This window comes from Chrysemys picta, chromosome 22 (genome assembly GCF_011386835.1).
Source record: "Chrysemys picta bellii isolate R12L10 chromosome 22, ASM1138683v2, whole genome shotgun sequence".
Classification (NCBI taxonomy): Eukaryota; Metazoa; Chordata; order Testudines; family Emydidae; genus Chrysemys; species Chrysemys picta.
The window spans coordinates 19548032-19565297 of NC_088812.1; the positions used below are offsets into that span (position 1 = coordinate 19548032).

At 48.9% G+C, this 17266-nt stretch overlaps 1 long non-coding RNA gene across 2 annotated transcripts; it reads left to right on the forward strand.

Annotated features, from left to right (window-relative positions):
• Positions 1 to 638: 638 nt before the first annotated feature.
• Positions 639 to 6819, forward strand: LOC135977171 (uncharacterized). 2 transcript variants are annotated; one of them, XR_010594514.1, is made up of 2 exons: positions 639 to 781; positions 4442 to 6819. It is a non-coding gene; the product is annotated as an uncharacterized LOC135977171 (long non-coding RNA). The 2 variants fall into 2 exon arrangements; XR_010594513.1 differs by having other exon boundaries at positions 714 to 873.
• The last annotated feature ends 10447 nt before the right edge of the window (positions 6820 to 17266 follow it).

Genomic DNA, 17266 nt, shown 5'->3' on the forward strand with positions numbered 1-17266 from the left:
TAGCGTAATTAATGCAGCCTAAGGACTACTTGAAACTATGCTGACTACAGCAGTTCTCCTGAGACTGCTCTTTGGGCCAAGAATGGCTGGAGTGTACCATGCTTTGGGGAGGCCCACTCCTGCACTTCTTTGCAGTAGTGTTAGGCCCAAAAACCGAAAAACATGCTTATCTCAGTTCTCACTGTCGTTTCCCATGCATGAAGCTGCATGTATACAGGATGTATAGAAGATATATGGAAAAGGGGAGGGGGTTGGACGGACCCTGGGAAAGGAATGTGAAGGACGGGAAGCTAAACAGATGTATCCTGATTACTACTAGAACTGAATTTAAACAAAGCATAGGTTAGCAGAATTTAGACACGCTAAGTTGTTTGTCTCTCTGTATAAAAGAAGCCCAGTTGTGCTTGTAAGGTGTGTTCCTCCCTCTGGCATGAGTCGAGGGGGACACCCGCTCAGCTGACTGATCAATAAAGAACTTGAAGCCGTCTTCTAGACTCCCGTGCCTCCTTGGGGTAATTGGGCAGCTCCAGGGGGAAACGAGCCCATTTGGCTAACAAATGGCGACTCCGCCGGGACTTCTCTCCCTGTAGAGGGCACTGACCGACGGCTGAGGGCGATTCCGAGGAGTGGCCACCTCGAGCTGTTGTTTTGCTCGGGCCTCGGATCGTCACAATCGGCCGGGGCGGCTGCGTCCTCTCTGAAGAGAACTCTGAAGGACACGGAAGCAAGACGACTTCAGAAGGAGGGGAAGTCTGACTGCCGGATGCGGCCACTTTGGGCGGTAAGTGCGTTTACCTCCTGGGTTTGAGGAATAACGCCCCCGAGGTGTGGGTTGGACAGTGGAAATCCCCTAGGCAGCCTGTATACGGGAAGGTATGTTAACATTATTGTAGCTTTGTAAATGTCTTGTTGTTGTGTTTTTGGTTAAAGGGTAAGCAAATAACGGCCAATGAGTAACGTAACTAACTCCACAAGTCCATGGGCCGTTTTTAACAATTATTGGGACTTGGAGCAACCTCAGGGATTACTCTTGTTTATAGGAAGGGTAATCTTGTTTCTCCTCTTAATGGTGTGTTGGAAACCGAGATTGTAACTGATTAAAGGATCTGTGTGAAAGATGAATGAGTGCTGCTGACAGGTCTGAGGCTTAAGCTGACTTCAGCCGCCCCAAGACTCCTGCAAGGGGAAACCCGATGACCAGGATATCTTGATTGCAAGGGAGGTCAGCCGAACCTCGTGACCCAGCGGATATCTGAGTTAGAACTAGATCTATACCTCTTCCCCCTCTTGATATCTCTGTCTCGGAAAACTCTGGGTAAAGCATAATGGGGTCCGGACAAAGCACCTTCTCCTGGACACCCCTGGGATGTATGCTGGATAACTGGAAGGCGTTTAGACGCCAGGCTAATTATGGAATTGTATTATGTAAAGACAAGCTTGTAAAATTCTGTACTCTTGAATGGATGACATTCGGGGTGGAATGGCCCGAGGGAGGGACGCTCAAACCAGGGGTTGCACAAGCAGTACATAGCATTGTGACCTGGGATGGGCATTGGGACCAATATCCCTATATAGATATTTGGCAGGACCTTGTAGCCAATCATCCCCCATGGTTGCAAAAATGTAGATCACAAACTATTAAAACCTTAATGGCCCGTGCCCCTGTTAGGAAACCCTGTTTCCCTGTTAAGAAATCTTGTCTGCGGGCTGTGATTCCCTCTGCCCCTGATCCTATGCCCCCTCCCCCTTTGTATCCCGGCCTCCTGGCTCCGGTATCCTCAATTGAAATCCCCACCCCCTCCTCTGAGGATAATGGCTCAACTGAAAGGGGTGAGCCAAGCGACCAGGACTTTTCCAAACGGGAGCCCCCTCCGATCTCTCTGAGCTCCCCGGTGTCTAACCACACCAGGAGCAAGGGTGGCCCCTGCAACAGAATTATTTGTGTCCACTGCAGGAAACTGTAGCCCCTGAGGGTAATCTCACTATGGTATATGTTCCCTTTACCACTAGTGATCTATATAATTGGAAGCAACAGAATCCCCCGTTCTCGGAAGAAAGGGGCCCACGTTTTAGCCATGGCCCAAAGGAAAGGATATGAAGAAAGGGGGGACAAAGTTAAGGGACGGCCAGGGCCACTGGGGAAGGGGCGGGGCCCCTGCCTGGGTCAAAATCTGTGCGCTATCTGTAGGAAAGAGGGGCACTGGAAGAATGAATGCCCCCGGTGACAGGCCATGGGAAAGGAACGTAAAGATAAAACCCCGTCCCTTCCCATCCTCTACAACAGTACAGGACGCTCAGGGGAGGAGTCTTCCCCATAGGGGGGTCGGGGGACCCAGCGGCCCCTCCTGACAGCACAAGCTGCCAGCCTGGATCCCACGGTAAAAATTAAAGTGGAGGGCCGCCCAATTGAAGCCCTTATTGATACTGGGGCCACTCTTAGTTTGTTCCCCCTTAATAAGGCTCCCCGAGATAGAGCTCGGGGACGTGCCATAGTCCAGGGGATAGAGGGACAAACTACAGCTTTGGAAAAAAAAAACTTTGCCTCTCCTAGTAAAAATAGGGGACCGTCAAATTTCCCATCAGTTTGTTTGCAGTCCCTCCTGCCCCATAGCGCTGCTCGGACGAGATATCCTCACTAAATTACAGGCGGAGATCTCATTCGATAACGGGACAATGGAAGTCAGAATCCCTAAGCAACAAGCCTCTAATTACCAGATGGCTCTCATAAATGCTAGAGATCACTCCCTGGAATGTAAGGGAAGTGATGGAAGCCAGCTGCCGGGGGGTGGGGGGGTAAATCCCAAGGTCTGGGCGGAGGAAGGAGGCGTGGCCCGAGCCAGGAATGCTACACCAGTGCATATTTCCCTTAAGGAGGGAAGCAGCCCAGTCCGAATTCGACAATACCCCCTTAAGTTAACCACTCGGATCGGGTTAAAACCCCTGATTCAAAAGTTCTTGCAGTGCAGGTGGTTAAAGGAAGACACGTCCCCATACAATACTCCAATAATGGGGGTGCCTAAGCCTAATGGGCAGTATCGGTTGGTCCAGGACCTAAGACAAATTAACAAGTTAATAGCAGAGACTGTTTGCCTTTGAATGGGAGGATCCGGACACCCATTACAGGGCCCAATATCTTTGGACCGTTGTCCCACAGGGACTCACCTGTGCACCAGAGATTTTTGGCAGCCAGCTAAAAAGGGACCTGGCCCCATTCCTGGCTAACCATCCTGCGTGTAACATAGATCAGTACTGCGATGATCTGCTCTTGAGTACTGAAACAGAGACAGTCTGCAAGGAGCAAACTGTAGATCTCCTCAATCACCTTGGGGTACAGGGATATAAAGTATCAAAGGAAAAAGCTCAGTTGGTTAAGCAGCAGGTCACCTTCCTTGGATACCACCTCTGCCAAGGGAGTCGCAGTTTGGGCAAAGAAAGAATCCAAGTTATACTTGATAGCCCTCAGCCCCGAAACCCCCGAGAACTAAGGGCATTTCTGGGACTGACTGGCTTCTGTTGACTCTGGATCCCTGACTATGGGGGAAAAGCCAGACCACTATATGAGTCTTTAACTAAAGAAGGTCTGCTCCACTGGAAATGGACCAGGAAAATGGAAAAAGCATTTCGAGAGCTTAAAGAAGGCTTGGTTCAGCCTCCCACTCTAGCCCTCACAGATTCCCGGAAGCCATTCACCCTATACGTTCATGAAAGAGGAGGGGTGGCAGCTGGAGTCCTGTGCCAAAGGTCAGGACCAACCTGGCGACCCATTGGATACTATTCGAAGGTCTTGGACCCTGTCGCCAAGGGGTGGCCTGCCTGCTTATGGGCCGTTGCAGCAACCGCTCTCCTTGTACAGGAGGCTGAAAAGTTTACCCTGGGGGGGGGGGACACTGAGGTTGTGGTTCCCCACGGGGTGCCTCAAATACTGGGGACAGGCGCTGGGGAAAAGCATCTAAATCCCAGTCGACATACCAGATATGAGGTAGGGCCCTTGCTAGCCCCTAACTTAACCTTTAGGACAGTTAGCTCCCTCAACCTAGCTACCCTATTGCCTGACCCTTGGGTTTCCTATGAGACCAGCCCCACACATGACTGTATTGAAGTCTTGCAACAGGTGTCCCAGGCACTCGGTATACAATGGAAGTTGCATACACCCTGGAGGCCGCAAAGTTCGGGTCAGGTGGAAAGAATGAATAGAACTCTCAAGGATACCCTCACTAAACTATGCACAGAGTCTAGTTTAAAGTGGCTTGATGCGTTACCACTCGCCCTTACCCGCATTCGAAGGGCCCCACTTAAGGGTCTTAAGCTTTCACCATTTGAACTGGTCTTTGGGTTCCCTCCCCGAATCCTTATCCCGGGGTTCCGGGAGGATGTAAACTGGGAAATGGGGAAGGACTCCTTATGGAAACAGGTCTCTGGGTTGCAATCTGTTTTGTTACAGCTGCATCGACGCGGTGCCTTTTCAGGCCCTTCCCTTGGACCAGCCCGTGTACCCGTTCCAGATCGGTGATCAGGTCCTCGTCAAGAAGTGGAAGCGTGACCCCCTTACACCACGGTGGGACGGCCCGCACACTGTCTCGCTCATCAGCCAAGCTGCAGTCAAAGTTCTTGGGAGTGACAAATGGACACACCATACGCGGGTAAAGCGATTTCTGAACCCTAACCCGGAGACTAAACTAGCGGAAGAGGACACCAGCCCTCTGCCCGCCCCGGCTCCGGACGCCCGGGGTGGCACAGGTGAAGACTCCACCTGGGAGTATCAGTACTTGGATGGACTAAAGGGACTGTTTAGAAAAAGATAATGAAATTATTGTTAATATCTTTGTTTATGTGCTTCCACCACTATTATGGTTGGGAAAATAGGTTTTTACAGCTGGGGGAAGACAATAGCAAAATCCATTAACCTCAGTAACTGTTGGGTATGCGGAGGCCCAGGGGAATTAAATGAATGGCCTTGGGTTGCCCAGCCGGTACAGCCCAAATGGTGGCTCAGCAATTTGAGTATAGTCCACGATGGAACGGGGGTTTGGACTGAGGATAGTAGCCCCTGGCGACTGTATTCTTCTGGAATGGGTATTCTCTGCCTTAATCGGACAAGGCGGGAGGGAGTGTACTTGGGAGAAAGCAAGTGTGATTGGACTCTATCCCCAGGGTTTGATTGCTGGGACCCTTATTGTCATCTGTATGACTGTTCTAAATATCAGGGGCAATGGAACCAGACCCATGTGAGGCTCACCAATAATAGTTGGGTGAAATGCTCCAAACAATACTACCCTACGGCCGAAGGTTGCAGGGCGGTAGGACAGGATGGGTTCTTTGACGCCCTATTCACGAGTTGCCAGCTAGACAATACCACTAGCAAGGACCACGTGGTACGGTGGTTTCAATGGGCATGGCAAAATCAGAATGGAACTAGAGTATGGGGTTTTAAACAATTCTGGTCTAACACCAATCAGCCAAAATGGGGCTGCGATTGTGTCTGGAAAGCAGGAGCTGGGGCGTGGAGATGTGATTATTGCAGTTCAGCTGATGGAATGGTGGGGGGACCTTTAGGGCCAGGTAATCCTTTATATTTTGACCATCTAGAGGACGATGAGAATGAGGAAACCTGGGATGGCCCCTTTGCTAATGGAACCTGGGCTCTAAAGGGCCATTATTGGATCTGCGGGTCCTATGCCTACTGAAGATTGCCTCCAAATTGGTCTGGGATATGTTATGTTGGATATATAAGACCCTTGTTCTTTCTATTACCCCAGATGCAGGGAAATAAATTGGGAATTAAGGTTTAATTAGAGAAAGGCGGTTCGTGGATTCCACCCTGACCGCCGGAAGCTCCCAAACATAGGGGGCTCAGGAGTGGCCCCCTGAGAGAATTATAAAACATTATGGTCCAGCTACATGGAATCCTAATGAGTGGATCTCAGGGGCAAGGGAGCCCATTTACAACTTGAGTCGGATAATTAGGCTGCAAGCCATTTTAGAAATAATAACTAATCAGACGGCTGCAGCTCTTGATCTTTTGGCCGATCAGTCCACTCAGATGAGGAATGTGCTCTACCAGCACCATCTAGTTCTTGATTATTTGCTGGCAAAAGAAGGGGGAATCTGTGCAAAATTAAACTAATCTAATTGCTGTTTACAAATAGATGATAATGGAAAGGCGGTAAAACAGCTAACAAAAGAAATGAGGAAGCTAGCCCATGTCCCGGTCCAAACATGGGGTGGGTGGAATATGGACTGGTTCACGTCCTGGTTACCGCAACTGGGATGGCTCCGAGAAGGCCTTCTTCTCTTTGTACTCTTTATTACAACCCTATTAACCCTAGCTTGCTTTGCTCCCTGTGTAGTTGCATTAGTCCGACGAATGGCTAATCAAATTATACACCAACAAATGATGGCCCTATACCAGCCGGTGAAGGCTGAGGATTGGGGGCCATAAGGCTCTCAAAATGCTTTTTAGGGGGGACTCTTGTTAGGCCCAAAAACCGAAAAACATGCTTATCTCAGTTCTCACTGTCGTTTCCCATGCATGAAGCTCCACGTATACAGGATGTATAGAAGATATATGGAAAAGGGGAGGGGGTTGGACGGACCCTGGGAAAGGAATGTGAAGGACGGGAAGCTAAACAGATGTATCCTGATTACTACTAGAACTGAATTTAAACAATGCATAGGTTAGCAGAATTTAGACACGCTAAGTTGTTTGTCTCTCTGTATAAAAGAAGCCCAGTTGTGCTTGTAAGGTGTGTTCCTCCCTCTGGCATGAGTCGAGGGGGACACCCGCTCAGCTGACTGATCAATAAAGAACTTGAAGCTGTCTTCTAGACTCCCGTGCCTCCTTGGGGTAATTGGGCAGCTCCAGGGGGAAACGAGCCCATTTGGCTAACAGTAGCTTGAAACTCGTTATGCCAGCTTGATATCAGGGAAATCCCTGGCTGCCCTCTGTCCCCTTTGCTCTGCTGGACAGACACAGATGGGACAGAGCTATGCAGGGCCGGCTTTAGGTCGATTCCCCCGAATCGGGCTCCATGCTACGCCCACTGGCCTTTTTAATTTTTACTCTCCCAGCAGCGCTCCGGGTCTTCAGCAGCACTTCCACCAAAGACCCAGAGCAAGTAAAGGACCCGCCCATGAAGACTCAGAGTGCTGCCCGGTGAGTACAAGCCCCACGAATCGGGCCCCACACTTCCTAAAGCCGACCCTGGAGCTACAGACCAGGATCTGGCAGGATATTCTCATGCTTTAATGTTATCCAGCTCACCTGACACCAGGTGCTGGACTGGGGGACGTTCTAGCATGCATAATGCTCCTGACACCCCAGCCCTGTCCTCATAAAAATTAACATTCCGTCACCTTCCCCATGAAGCACAAGGACACCCACACACGCCCCTGCTCAGAACTAAATGCCACTGAGTATAAAAATCATTTGCAAGCCCCCACTGCACAAGAGAGTCTGAGTGAGACTAGAGGGGGGCGCCAGGCCAGAGGTGCTCAAGCAGCAGCATGCACTGGGCATCACGTATGTGAGGTGTGGACGGTGTTAGGGTGCCATGGTGGGAGGGCACAGTGAAACTGTTTTATTGATAAGGCAGCTATTTCAAGAGACTAGACTAAACTCCCTCTGTGTTGGCTAAGCACTCACAGTCCTAACTTTCCTGAATCCCCCATCCCAGCTCCCTTACAGATCAACTTTTAGGCCTAATCAAAACAGCAATGAAAATATTTTGTTTTAAAGGCTTTTTGCTTTGACTCCCCCATACACCATCTACAGTCTGAGTGGCAGCTCCTTTTCACATGTAGGTGGATGGGCATAACAGGCAGGCCTTAGGGCTGCGGCTGATCTGACCCTGGGACACACAAGGACCAGTACACATTCAATAAAAAGAAGAACAGGAGGACTTGTGGCACCTTAGAGACTAACAAATTTATTAGAGCATAAGCTTTCGTGGACTACAGCCCACTTCTTCGGATGCACATTCAATGTCTCTCGAGAGAACCAAACATTCAGATGCCTAACACCTCATCAGGGAGAGACGTACCACTTTGAGAGCTTACCCCCAGTGTGAGGGGGCTCACATGGACCAATGGTCTGACCTGGCACTGCAATCCCTATGAGAGAAACGTACCATCAGCACCATGCGGTGGTAAACAGACACAACACATTTTAATCCAAAGCCATGCAGGAGTCCAGCAATGATTTATGCAAACACCCTACAGGAGGTAACTTGTAGAGCATGCTGATCCAGACCGTTTGAACTCTGCTGGCTCCTTGGCACCAGCGTGTATGGAGTTAACCTTTGATACCAGAGACTCTCAAAAACTAACAGCATTCTGTCTAATTACCTTGGTTGGGATAATTTTGGGACAGCAGCCAGATATGTGAAGGAGAGTTCTGCAGGAAGGTTAGGGCTGCGAGTGTTCAGCCAACACAGAGGGAGTTTAGTTTGAGTCTCTTAACCAGCACCTCACATTTCTAAGGGTATGTCTACACTACGAGAGTACTTCGATGTCACTTAAATCGAATATGTGGAATCGATATTAGAAAGTCGAACGTGTGTTTCCACACTAAGGACAGTAATTCGACTGTGTGAGTCCACACTAGCGGGGCAAGCGTCGACATTGGAAGCGGTGCACTGTGGGCAGCTATCCCACAGTTCCCGCAGTCCCCGCTGCCCATTGGAATTCTGGGTCGAGCCCCTAATGCCTGCTGGGGGAAAAAATGTTTCGAGGGTGGTTTTGGGTAACTGTCGTCATCCAACCGTCACTACCGCCCTCCCTCCCTGAAAGCGCCGGCGGGCAATCAGTTCGCGCACTTTTCTGCTGAGTGACATCCCGGACGCCACAGCACTGCGAGCATGGAGCCCGCTGCGACCATCGCTGCAATTATGGCCGTTGTCAACACCTCGCACCTTATCAGCCACCTTTTCCAGAGGCAGATGTTGAGAAATCGGGCGAGGAGGCTACGGCAGCGCGATGAGGACATGAAGTCTGAGAGTGGCACAGACCTGTCACAAAGCCCGGGACCCCGCGCCGTGGACATCATGGTGGCAATGGGTCATGTTGATGCCGTGGAACGGCGATTGTGGGCACGTGAAACAAGCACTGAGTGGTGGGACCGCATAGTGCTGCAAGTCTGGGATGAATCCCAGTGGCTGAGAAACTTTCGCATGCGGAAGGGAACTTTCCTTGAACTTTGTAAGTTGCTGTCCCCTGCCCTGAAGCGCAAGGACACCCGGATGCGAGAAGCCCTGACTGTCCAGAAGCGAATGGCCATAGCCCTCTGGAAACTTGCCACGCCAGACAGCTACCAGTCAGTCGCGAACCACTTTGGCGTAGGCAAATCTACCGTGGGGGTTGTTGTGATGCAAGTAGCCAAAGCAATCGTTGATGTATTGCTGTCAAAGGTAGTGACCCTGGGAAACGTGGAGGTGATCATAGATGGCTTCGCAGCGATGGGATTCCCAAACTGCGGTGGGGCCATAGATGGAACTCACATCCCTATCCTGGGACCGGACCACCAGGCCAGACAGTACATTAATCGAAAGGGCTACTTTTCCATGGTGCTGCAAGCACTGGTGGACCACAGGGGACGTTTTACCAACATCTACGTCGGATGGCCGGGCAAGGTTCATGACGCTCGTGTTTTCAGGAACTCTGGTCTGTTTAGACGGCTGCAGGAAGGTACTTACTTCCCGGACCACAAAATAACTGTTGGGGATGTCGAGATGCCTATAGTGATCCTTGGGGACCCAGCCTACCCACTAATGCCATGGCTCATGAAGCCCTATACAGGCACCCTGGACAGTGAAAAGGAACTCTTCAACTACCGTCTGAGCAAGTGGAGAATGGTGGTGGAGTGTGCTTTTGGACGTCTCAAGGGGAGATGGAGAAGCTTATTGACTCGCTCCGATCTCAGCGAAACCAATATCCCCATTGTTATTGCAGCTTGCTGTGTGCTCCACAATCTCTGTGAGAGCAAGGGGGAGACCTTTATGGCGGGGTGGGAGGTTGAGGCAAATTGCCTGGCTGATGATTACGCCCAGCCAGACAGCCGTGCGATTAGAAGAGCCCAGCGGGACGCGCTGTGCATCCGGGATGCTTTGAAAGCTAGGTTCCTGAGTGAGCAGGGTAACCTGTGACAATTTTGTTGGTTTACAGAGAAGCTGAACCTGCCCCCGTTTCTTTACCCAGTGACTGTTCACAATCCTCTCCAGTTTCATACCCCGTTCACCCCCTTCCAACCCACATTTAAAAATAAAATCACTGAAAATTTGTTAATGAACAACGTTTTATTTATTACTGTTTTCACGGGAAAGTGTTGAAACTGGGACGCAGACTGTGGTGGGGAGCGGGTGTAGTGTACTCATGCAAAGGACGCTTCTAAACTCGAGGAATGCCAGGCTCCTGCTTCTACAGTGGTCCGCACTGGCGGACTGATTGTTTGAACGGAGCCTGCCACCCCTCCTGTTCGGGGCTCTGTGTGTGGGGGCTATGTGACTTTGTGGCAGGGGGAGGACGGTTACAGATTCCCTGCTGCGTGGCTCTGTGATCCAGGATAAGGACCGCTGCATAAGATCTGTAACCGCCCTGCCACTGCCAAAAAAATCTCATAGCCCCCCACCCCCAACAGACAATGAAAACCACCTCCCAGACTGACCAGGGTGCCTAGTGACTGCACTGTGTGTGTGACCTGCTGCTGAACCTGCCCCTGTGTCTGTACCAACCACCTTTCCCCCCCTTAAAACAGACTGTCATCTAAAAAAAACATGATGGAAACAGTAATTAACAGAAACTTATTTTTTATTAGCAAATGGACAGTTAGGGGATGAAACTGGGATGGGGGATTGGGTGATGCAGGAAGGAAAGGACTTATCAAATTTTGGGGAATGACAGCCTCCTGCCACTTGAGCAGTCTGCAGGGGTAGAGTGACAGTTTTCACGGGCTCTGCAGCCCCTCCTTCTTGGTACTTTCGGTGAGGGGGGTATGGGACTTTGTGGCGGGGGACGGTGGTTACACATAGACTGCAGCGGGGCTCTGTCCTCCTGCCTCCGGTCTTGCAGAACATCCACAAGGCGCCGGAGCGTGTCCGTTTGCTCCCTCATTAGTCCAAGCAGTGTTTGAGTCGCCTGCTGGTTTTCCTGCCGCCACCTCTCCTCCCGTTCGCTGTGTGCTCGCTGGTATTGGGACATGTTCTCCCTCCACTGACTCTGCAGGGTTGCCTCGGCTCGGGAGCAGCCCATAAGTTCTGAGAACATGTCGTCCCGTGTCCTTTTACGTCTACGCCTAATCTGCGACAGCCTCTGGGAGTCTGATGACAGGGTAGGTCGGGAGACAGCCACAGCTGTGGGATGGGAAAAAGGGAGTGAATTCCTCAAAAAGATAAATTTTTGGGTGAACAAAGAAAATAGTCTTTCTCTGTGAAAAAGACCATTCACAGCACCTATCACATGCGGACTCAGGACAAGGTCGAATTTTCGGCCTTCGCATTCAGTCCCTGGGGTCTTGCAGTGCAGATCACAGAATCGGAACAGCACCGCGGAATTTGGGTAGCGGGCTGACATGGTAAGCCGTAGACTTGTGGCAGCTTAAAACTTTAATAATAGCACTGCCCTACTTTCACGTTCAAAGCAATGCTCCTAGCGTTGGCCAGTTCCTGCTGCCAGCAATCCGGCAAGCATGAACTCTGCCCCTGTCCCACCCCCTCGCGGCTGTCCCCGGGAAAGATCCCTCTATGCTGCCCCTCTCCCGCCTCCACCGCATGGCTGTAAACCGGCGGTTACAGTTCTGTAAAGGAACAGGGAAGCAGTCCCAATACTAACATTGCCCTAATTCAAAGCAGGTGACCATGAGCGACATCACTCTGATGCGTATTTCAGACAGCGACAAAGAACGCATGCTTCGGGAAAGCCTCCAAAGACCAGGGCCGTATGCCGCCATGCTGTGCAAGGCAATGATACCGGAGTACTTGATGGTAGCCTGGCGCGGAAACGTTTCATACTACGGAGGACACAACAAGGCCGCTCTCCCAAGGAACCTCATGCAAAGGCTTTCCAATTACCTCCAGGAGAGCTTCATGGAGATGTCCCATGAGGATTTCTGCTCTATCCCCGGATATATTGACCGAATTTTACTGTAGCTGCACTGGCAAGGGCTAAACAGTACAGCGCCTAGGGCAAACCAATCAAGATATACCGGACATTGTTAGATTTTTTTTGCAGCAGTTGCACTGCCAAAGACTAGAACTTTAAGTGCCTAGGACAATCTAATCATGAAAAAGCCACAGTTAATATTAATATTCTTTTATAAATAAATGTTTACATGTTTAAACCACTTACAGGCTGATCCTTCCCCTGATTCTGGGTCCGGGTTAACGCCTGGGGACGGTTGGTACGGGATCTCTGTGAGGGTGATGAAGAGATCCTGGCTGTCGGGGAAATCAGCGTTGTAAGCGCTGTTGACTGCCTCGTCCTCCTCATCTCCTTCCTCTTCTTCCCCGTCCACTACCATCTCAGAGGAAGCGGGCGTGGACAATATCCCATCCTCAGAGTCCACGGTCAGTGGTGGGGTAGTGGTGGCGGCCGCACCTAGGATGGAATGCAGTGCCTCGTAGAAACGGCATGTCTGCGGCTGGGATCCGGAGCGTCCGTTTGCCTCTTTGGTCTTCTGGTAGCCTTGTCTCAGCTCCTTGATTTTCACGCGGCACTGCGTTGCATCCCGGCTGTATCCTCTCTCTGTCATTGCTTTGGAGATCTTCTCGTAGATCTTTGCATTCCGTCTTTTCGATCGCAGCTCGGAAAGCACGGACTCATCGCCCCACACAGCGATCAGATCCAAGACTTCCCGATCAGTCCATGCCGGGGCCCTCTTTCTATTCTGAGATTGCATGGCCATCTCTGCTGGAGAGCTCTGCATCGTTAACAGTGCTGCTGAGCTCGCCACGATGTCCAAACAGGAAATGAGATTCAAACTGCCCAGACAGGAAAAGGAATTCAAATTTTCCCGGGGCTTTTCCTGAGGGCTGGTCAGAGCATCTGAGCTCTGACTGCTGTCCAGAGCGTCAACAGAGTGGTGCACTATGGGATAGCTCCCGGAGCTATTAGCGTCGATTTCCATCCACACCTAGTCTAATTCGACATGGCCATGTCGAATTTAGCGCTACTCCCCTCGTTGGGGAGGAGTACAGAAGTCGAATTTAGGAGACCTCTATGTCGAACTAAATAGCTTTGTTGTGTGGACGGGTGCAGAGTTAATTCGATTTAGCGCTGCTAAATTCGACATAACCTGCTAGTGTAGACCAGGCCTAAAGGAAACAGATGAGCACTCAATAGCAGCCTCTTCTCTGGCCTTCAGTTACCAGCTCCTGCAATTAGATTAAAAAGCAAGACATTTTAGATAATCAATAATAGCAGCTCTAACCTCATCCCCCAGTTGTAAGCATACTAGGGAGCATTAGTTCCTTCCCAAAAATAGACCCAGCCTGTCTGGCTGGAGCTCCAACACCTTCAGTGGAATGAAAACCAAGCAACCGTCCTTACTGCTGAGACTTTACCCAGCAGAACAAGGCTGATCCTGTACATTAGCCCATAGTGCAATGATTCATTAGAAAAGATCAAATATGAAGCACAGGTACATTCTATAGGTCTCTGGGAAGCCCTGCTAGACTGGATCCTCACCACACCTTGGCTAGAAAGCTGGCTAAAGCTTTATATGACCAGCTGCTCTATTGGGGCACGTTAAGGGTCGTTATCACACACTTGGAATAAGTCCTTCTGCTTCAGCTCACTCTCAACCAATCCAAATGTACACAGACACATCTGAACGCATCTTCAGTGTGAGTTTTATCAATGCTGTGACCTTCAGGCATTGAGCTAAGCCATTCTCCCTTCCTCCCAAGTATCCTTCTCAGAACACCTCGTCTCACAAGATTAATGGACTAGAAAATCTAATCAGATACAGGTGCACACACTCCCAAGGTGGCCTGCACATACAGTGACAAGACGGATTGCAGGTTTTGTCTGTGAAATGTTCCAGTACCTGTCCAATGATTCCAGGTGGAGAGTACACATGTATCAGGATACCTACTTTCCAGCATCTGGAAATGGTCTATTATTCCATAAAACAGCCAACCAGCCCACAGTGATGACTGTAGCAAAAGCTGATGAGCAGTTGTTTTTCCAAGTACCAATTTCCCATCCATGCACCTCTGCATTTAAAAAAAAAAAAAAAGGCAGAGGACTGCCGACAATGCATCCTGTACTCCCTAGACACATGCACCCAACAGGTTTTATTGTGAAATTGGTACAATATCCTGGGCTGGCTGGCTTTTTCATGTGGGAGGTGATGAAGCATCTGGTTATACCTAACAGGTTTGGTTAAAAATGAATCCAAAAGAGGGGTGTTTTGAAGGCAAAATGCAAACTTCACTGCTGCTCTAAGTAGATCGACTTAATGGGGCATTTTTAAAGTATAGTACTGGCTTGAAAAGCGAGGATATTAGACAGTTCCCTTTACTCTGATCTGCTACTTATGTGCATTTGCTTGTTATCTTTCTGCTTACTTTACTGACCAAACTACTTTCGTTAGCACTGCAAAGCCAAAACAGCTGAGAGTGAGAGCTGGCTTGTTTATAGCCAGATTAGTCAAACTGAGTTCCAGCTGCAGAATCTCTAATTCTTGGCAATGCACAAGCCAGCGTGACTTTCAGATTCTTACTTGGATTCTAAGCTCTTTGGGGAAGGGACTGTCTTTTTGTTCTCTGTTTGTACAACCCTTAGCACCATGAGATCCTGGTTGTAATAACAATATAAATAGTATCATCATGAATTTGCAGGCCTAACAGCTGAGGAAAACACATTTCCTTGGGAATTAATCATCTCTCTCTCAGCTTCCCTCCCCCATGGCATAGTGTATTACGATTTTCAGATTTTTCTTAAATCAGAGTATTACAGCCAGACTCTTAGACATTATGCTTTTGAAACTATTCATCACTCAGCACCTCAGAGTTACAGTTACATGAATCCTGACCTGCTAGCTCAAAATACAGTGATAAAATTAAAGGGTGCTAAAACTACAGAAATAAGCTTCACACCAAGCCCCCATTTATGCGGAGTGTATTTTGCACTGCAAATAACTGAGTCCACGATGCTGCATCCTCAGTTCATTCACACTTTTGCCTGGCAATTTACAGCTGGTGTCAAGTAATGGGTGTATTTCAATGGGGATCTCCTGCAAAAGTGGAGGCCTGCTTTTTTTTAAACTGGCAAATTCCTACTCAAAGTGTAAACCCTAATAATGCTATTTTGTGCTTCTCCATCACCTTTCATCTGAGGATGCTTCATAAATTACATGTTTATCTTCTCAGATAGCTAGTAATACTTAGCTTGCAGGGTAAGTATTACTATCCCTCCATTCTATAGATGGGGAAACCGAGGCACGGGGAGCTTAAGTAACTTGTCCAAGATCAAGGAGACAGTCTCTGTAGTTGGTGGGGCTCACGCTGGGAACAGATGCCCAGATCACAGAAACTCTGTCATATGCTCAGAAGTAAAAGACCATAATCCCCCATAATGTTTAAACTATTGGCACTTCAAAGGAATTCTCTTGCAATATCTTGCTTTTTTTCAAGCCTCAGGCATCCCCAGAACAGGACAGCTTTATGGCCAGTCTGTCACAGCTACAGTTTGACAAGGGGACCAAGACAAACGCTCAATGGGTCACCCCTCCTTCCAGTTAGTGCTTGTTGCTGTCTAAGGGGTAAAAGATTTTCAAGTAAGTATAGTGCAAGTACATGAAACTCCCTCCCTAAGATCCGAATGGCATGGAATACCACCAGGCTGTTTAATAATAGTTACCCTAAACTCAATGCTTTGGGGATCGGGCTATTAGGACACCGGGCAACTGAATCCGTTTTTAAAGAACAAAACCTTGTGAAGAGTTAGATGTGGCAAGAGTTCATAAGAACATAAGAGCTGCCATACTGGGTCAGATTACGTTCCATCTTGCCCAGTATCCTGTCTCCTACTCTACTTGCGCTACAAGCTCTAAGATATAACCGCATTTGCTCCAATCCCTCAGATAGAGACAAGCACCTACAAGATCTCTATCAAGCATTCTTAAAACTACAATACCAACCTGCTGAAGTGAAAAAACAGATTGACAGAGCCAGACGAGTACCCAGAAGTCACCTCCTACAAGACAGGCCCAACAAAGAAAATAACAGAACACCACTAGCTGTCACCTTCAGCCCCCAACTGAAACCTCTCCAGCGCATCATCGGAGATCTACAACCTATCCTGAAAGATGATCCTTTACTCTCACAGATCTTGGGAGACAGACCTGTCCTCACTTACAGACAACCCCCCAACCTAAAGCAAATACTCACCAGCAACCACACATCACTGAACAAAACCACTGACCCAGGAACCTATCCTTGTAACAAAGCCCGATGCCAACTCTGTCCACATATCTATTCAAGTGACATCATCATAGGACCTAATCACATCAGCCATACCATCAGGGGCTCGTTCACCTGCACATCTACCAATGTGATATATGCCATCATGTGCCAGCAATGCCCCTCTGCCACGTACATTGGCCAAACCGGACAGTCTCTCCGCAAAAGAATTAATGGACACAAATCTGACATCAGGAATCATAATACTCAAAAACCAGTGGGAGAACACTTTAACCTGTCTGGCCATTCAATGACAGACCTGCGGGTGGCTATCTTACAACAGAAAAACTTCAAAAACAGACTCCAACGAGAGACTGCTGAGCTGGAATTGATATGCAAACTAGATACAATCAACTCAGGATTGAATAAGGACTGGGAATGGCTGAGCCATTACAAACATTGAATCTATCTCCCCTTGTAAGTATTCTCACACTTCTTATCAAACTGTCTGTACTGGGCTATCTTGATTATCACTTCAAAAGTTTTTTTCTGTTACTTAATTGGCCTTTCAGAGTTGGTAAGACAACTCCCACCTGTTCATGCTCTCTGTATGTGTGTATATATATCTCCTCAATATATATTCCACTCTGTATGCATCCGAAGAAGTGGGCTGTAGTCCACGAAAGCTTATGCTCTAATAAATTTGTTAGTCTCTAAGGTGCCACAAGTACTCCTGTTCTTTTTGCGGATACAGACTAACACGGCTGCTACTCTGAAAAATGACAATAGACTCATCCATAGATACGGTTGTGCACAGACCCAGGCATTTATATAGGGGAAATTTTCCAACATTTACTTCAGGGGGAATTTTG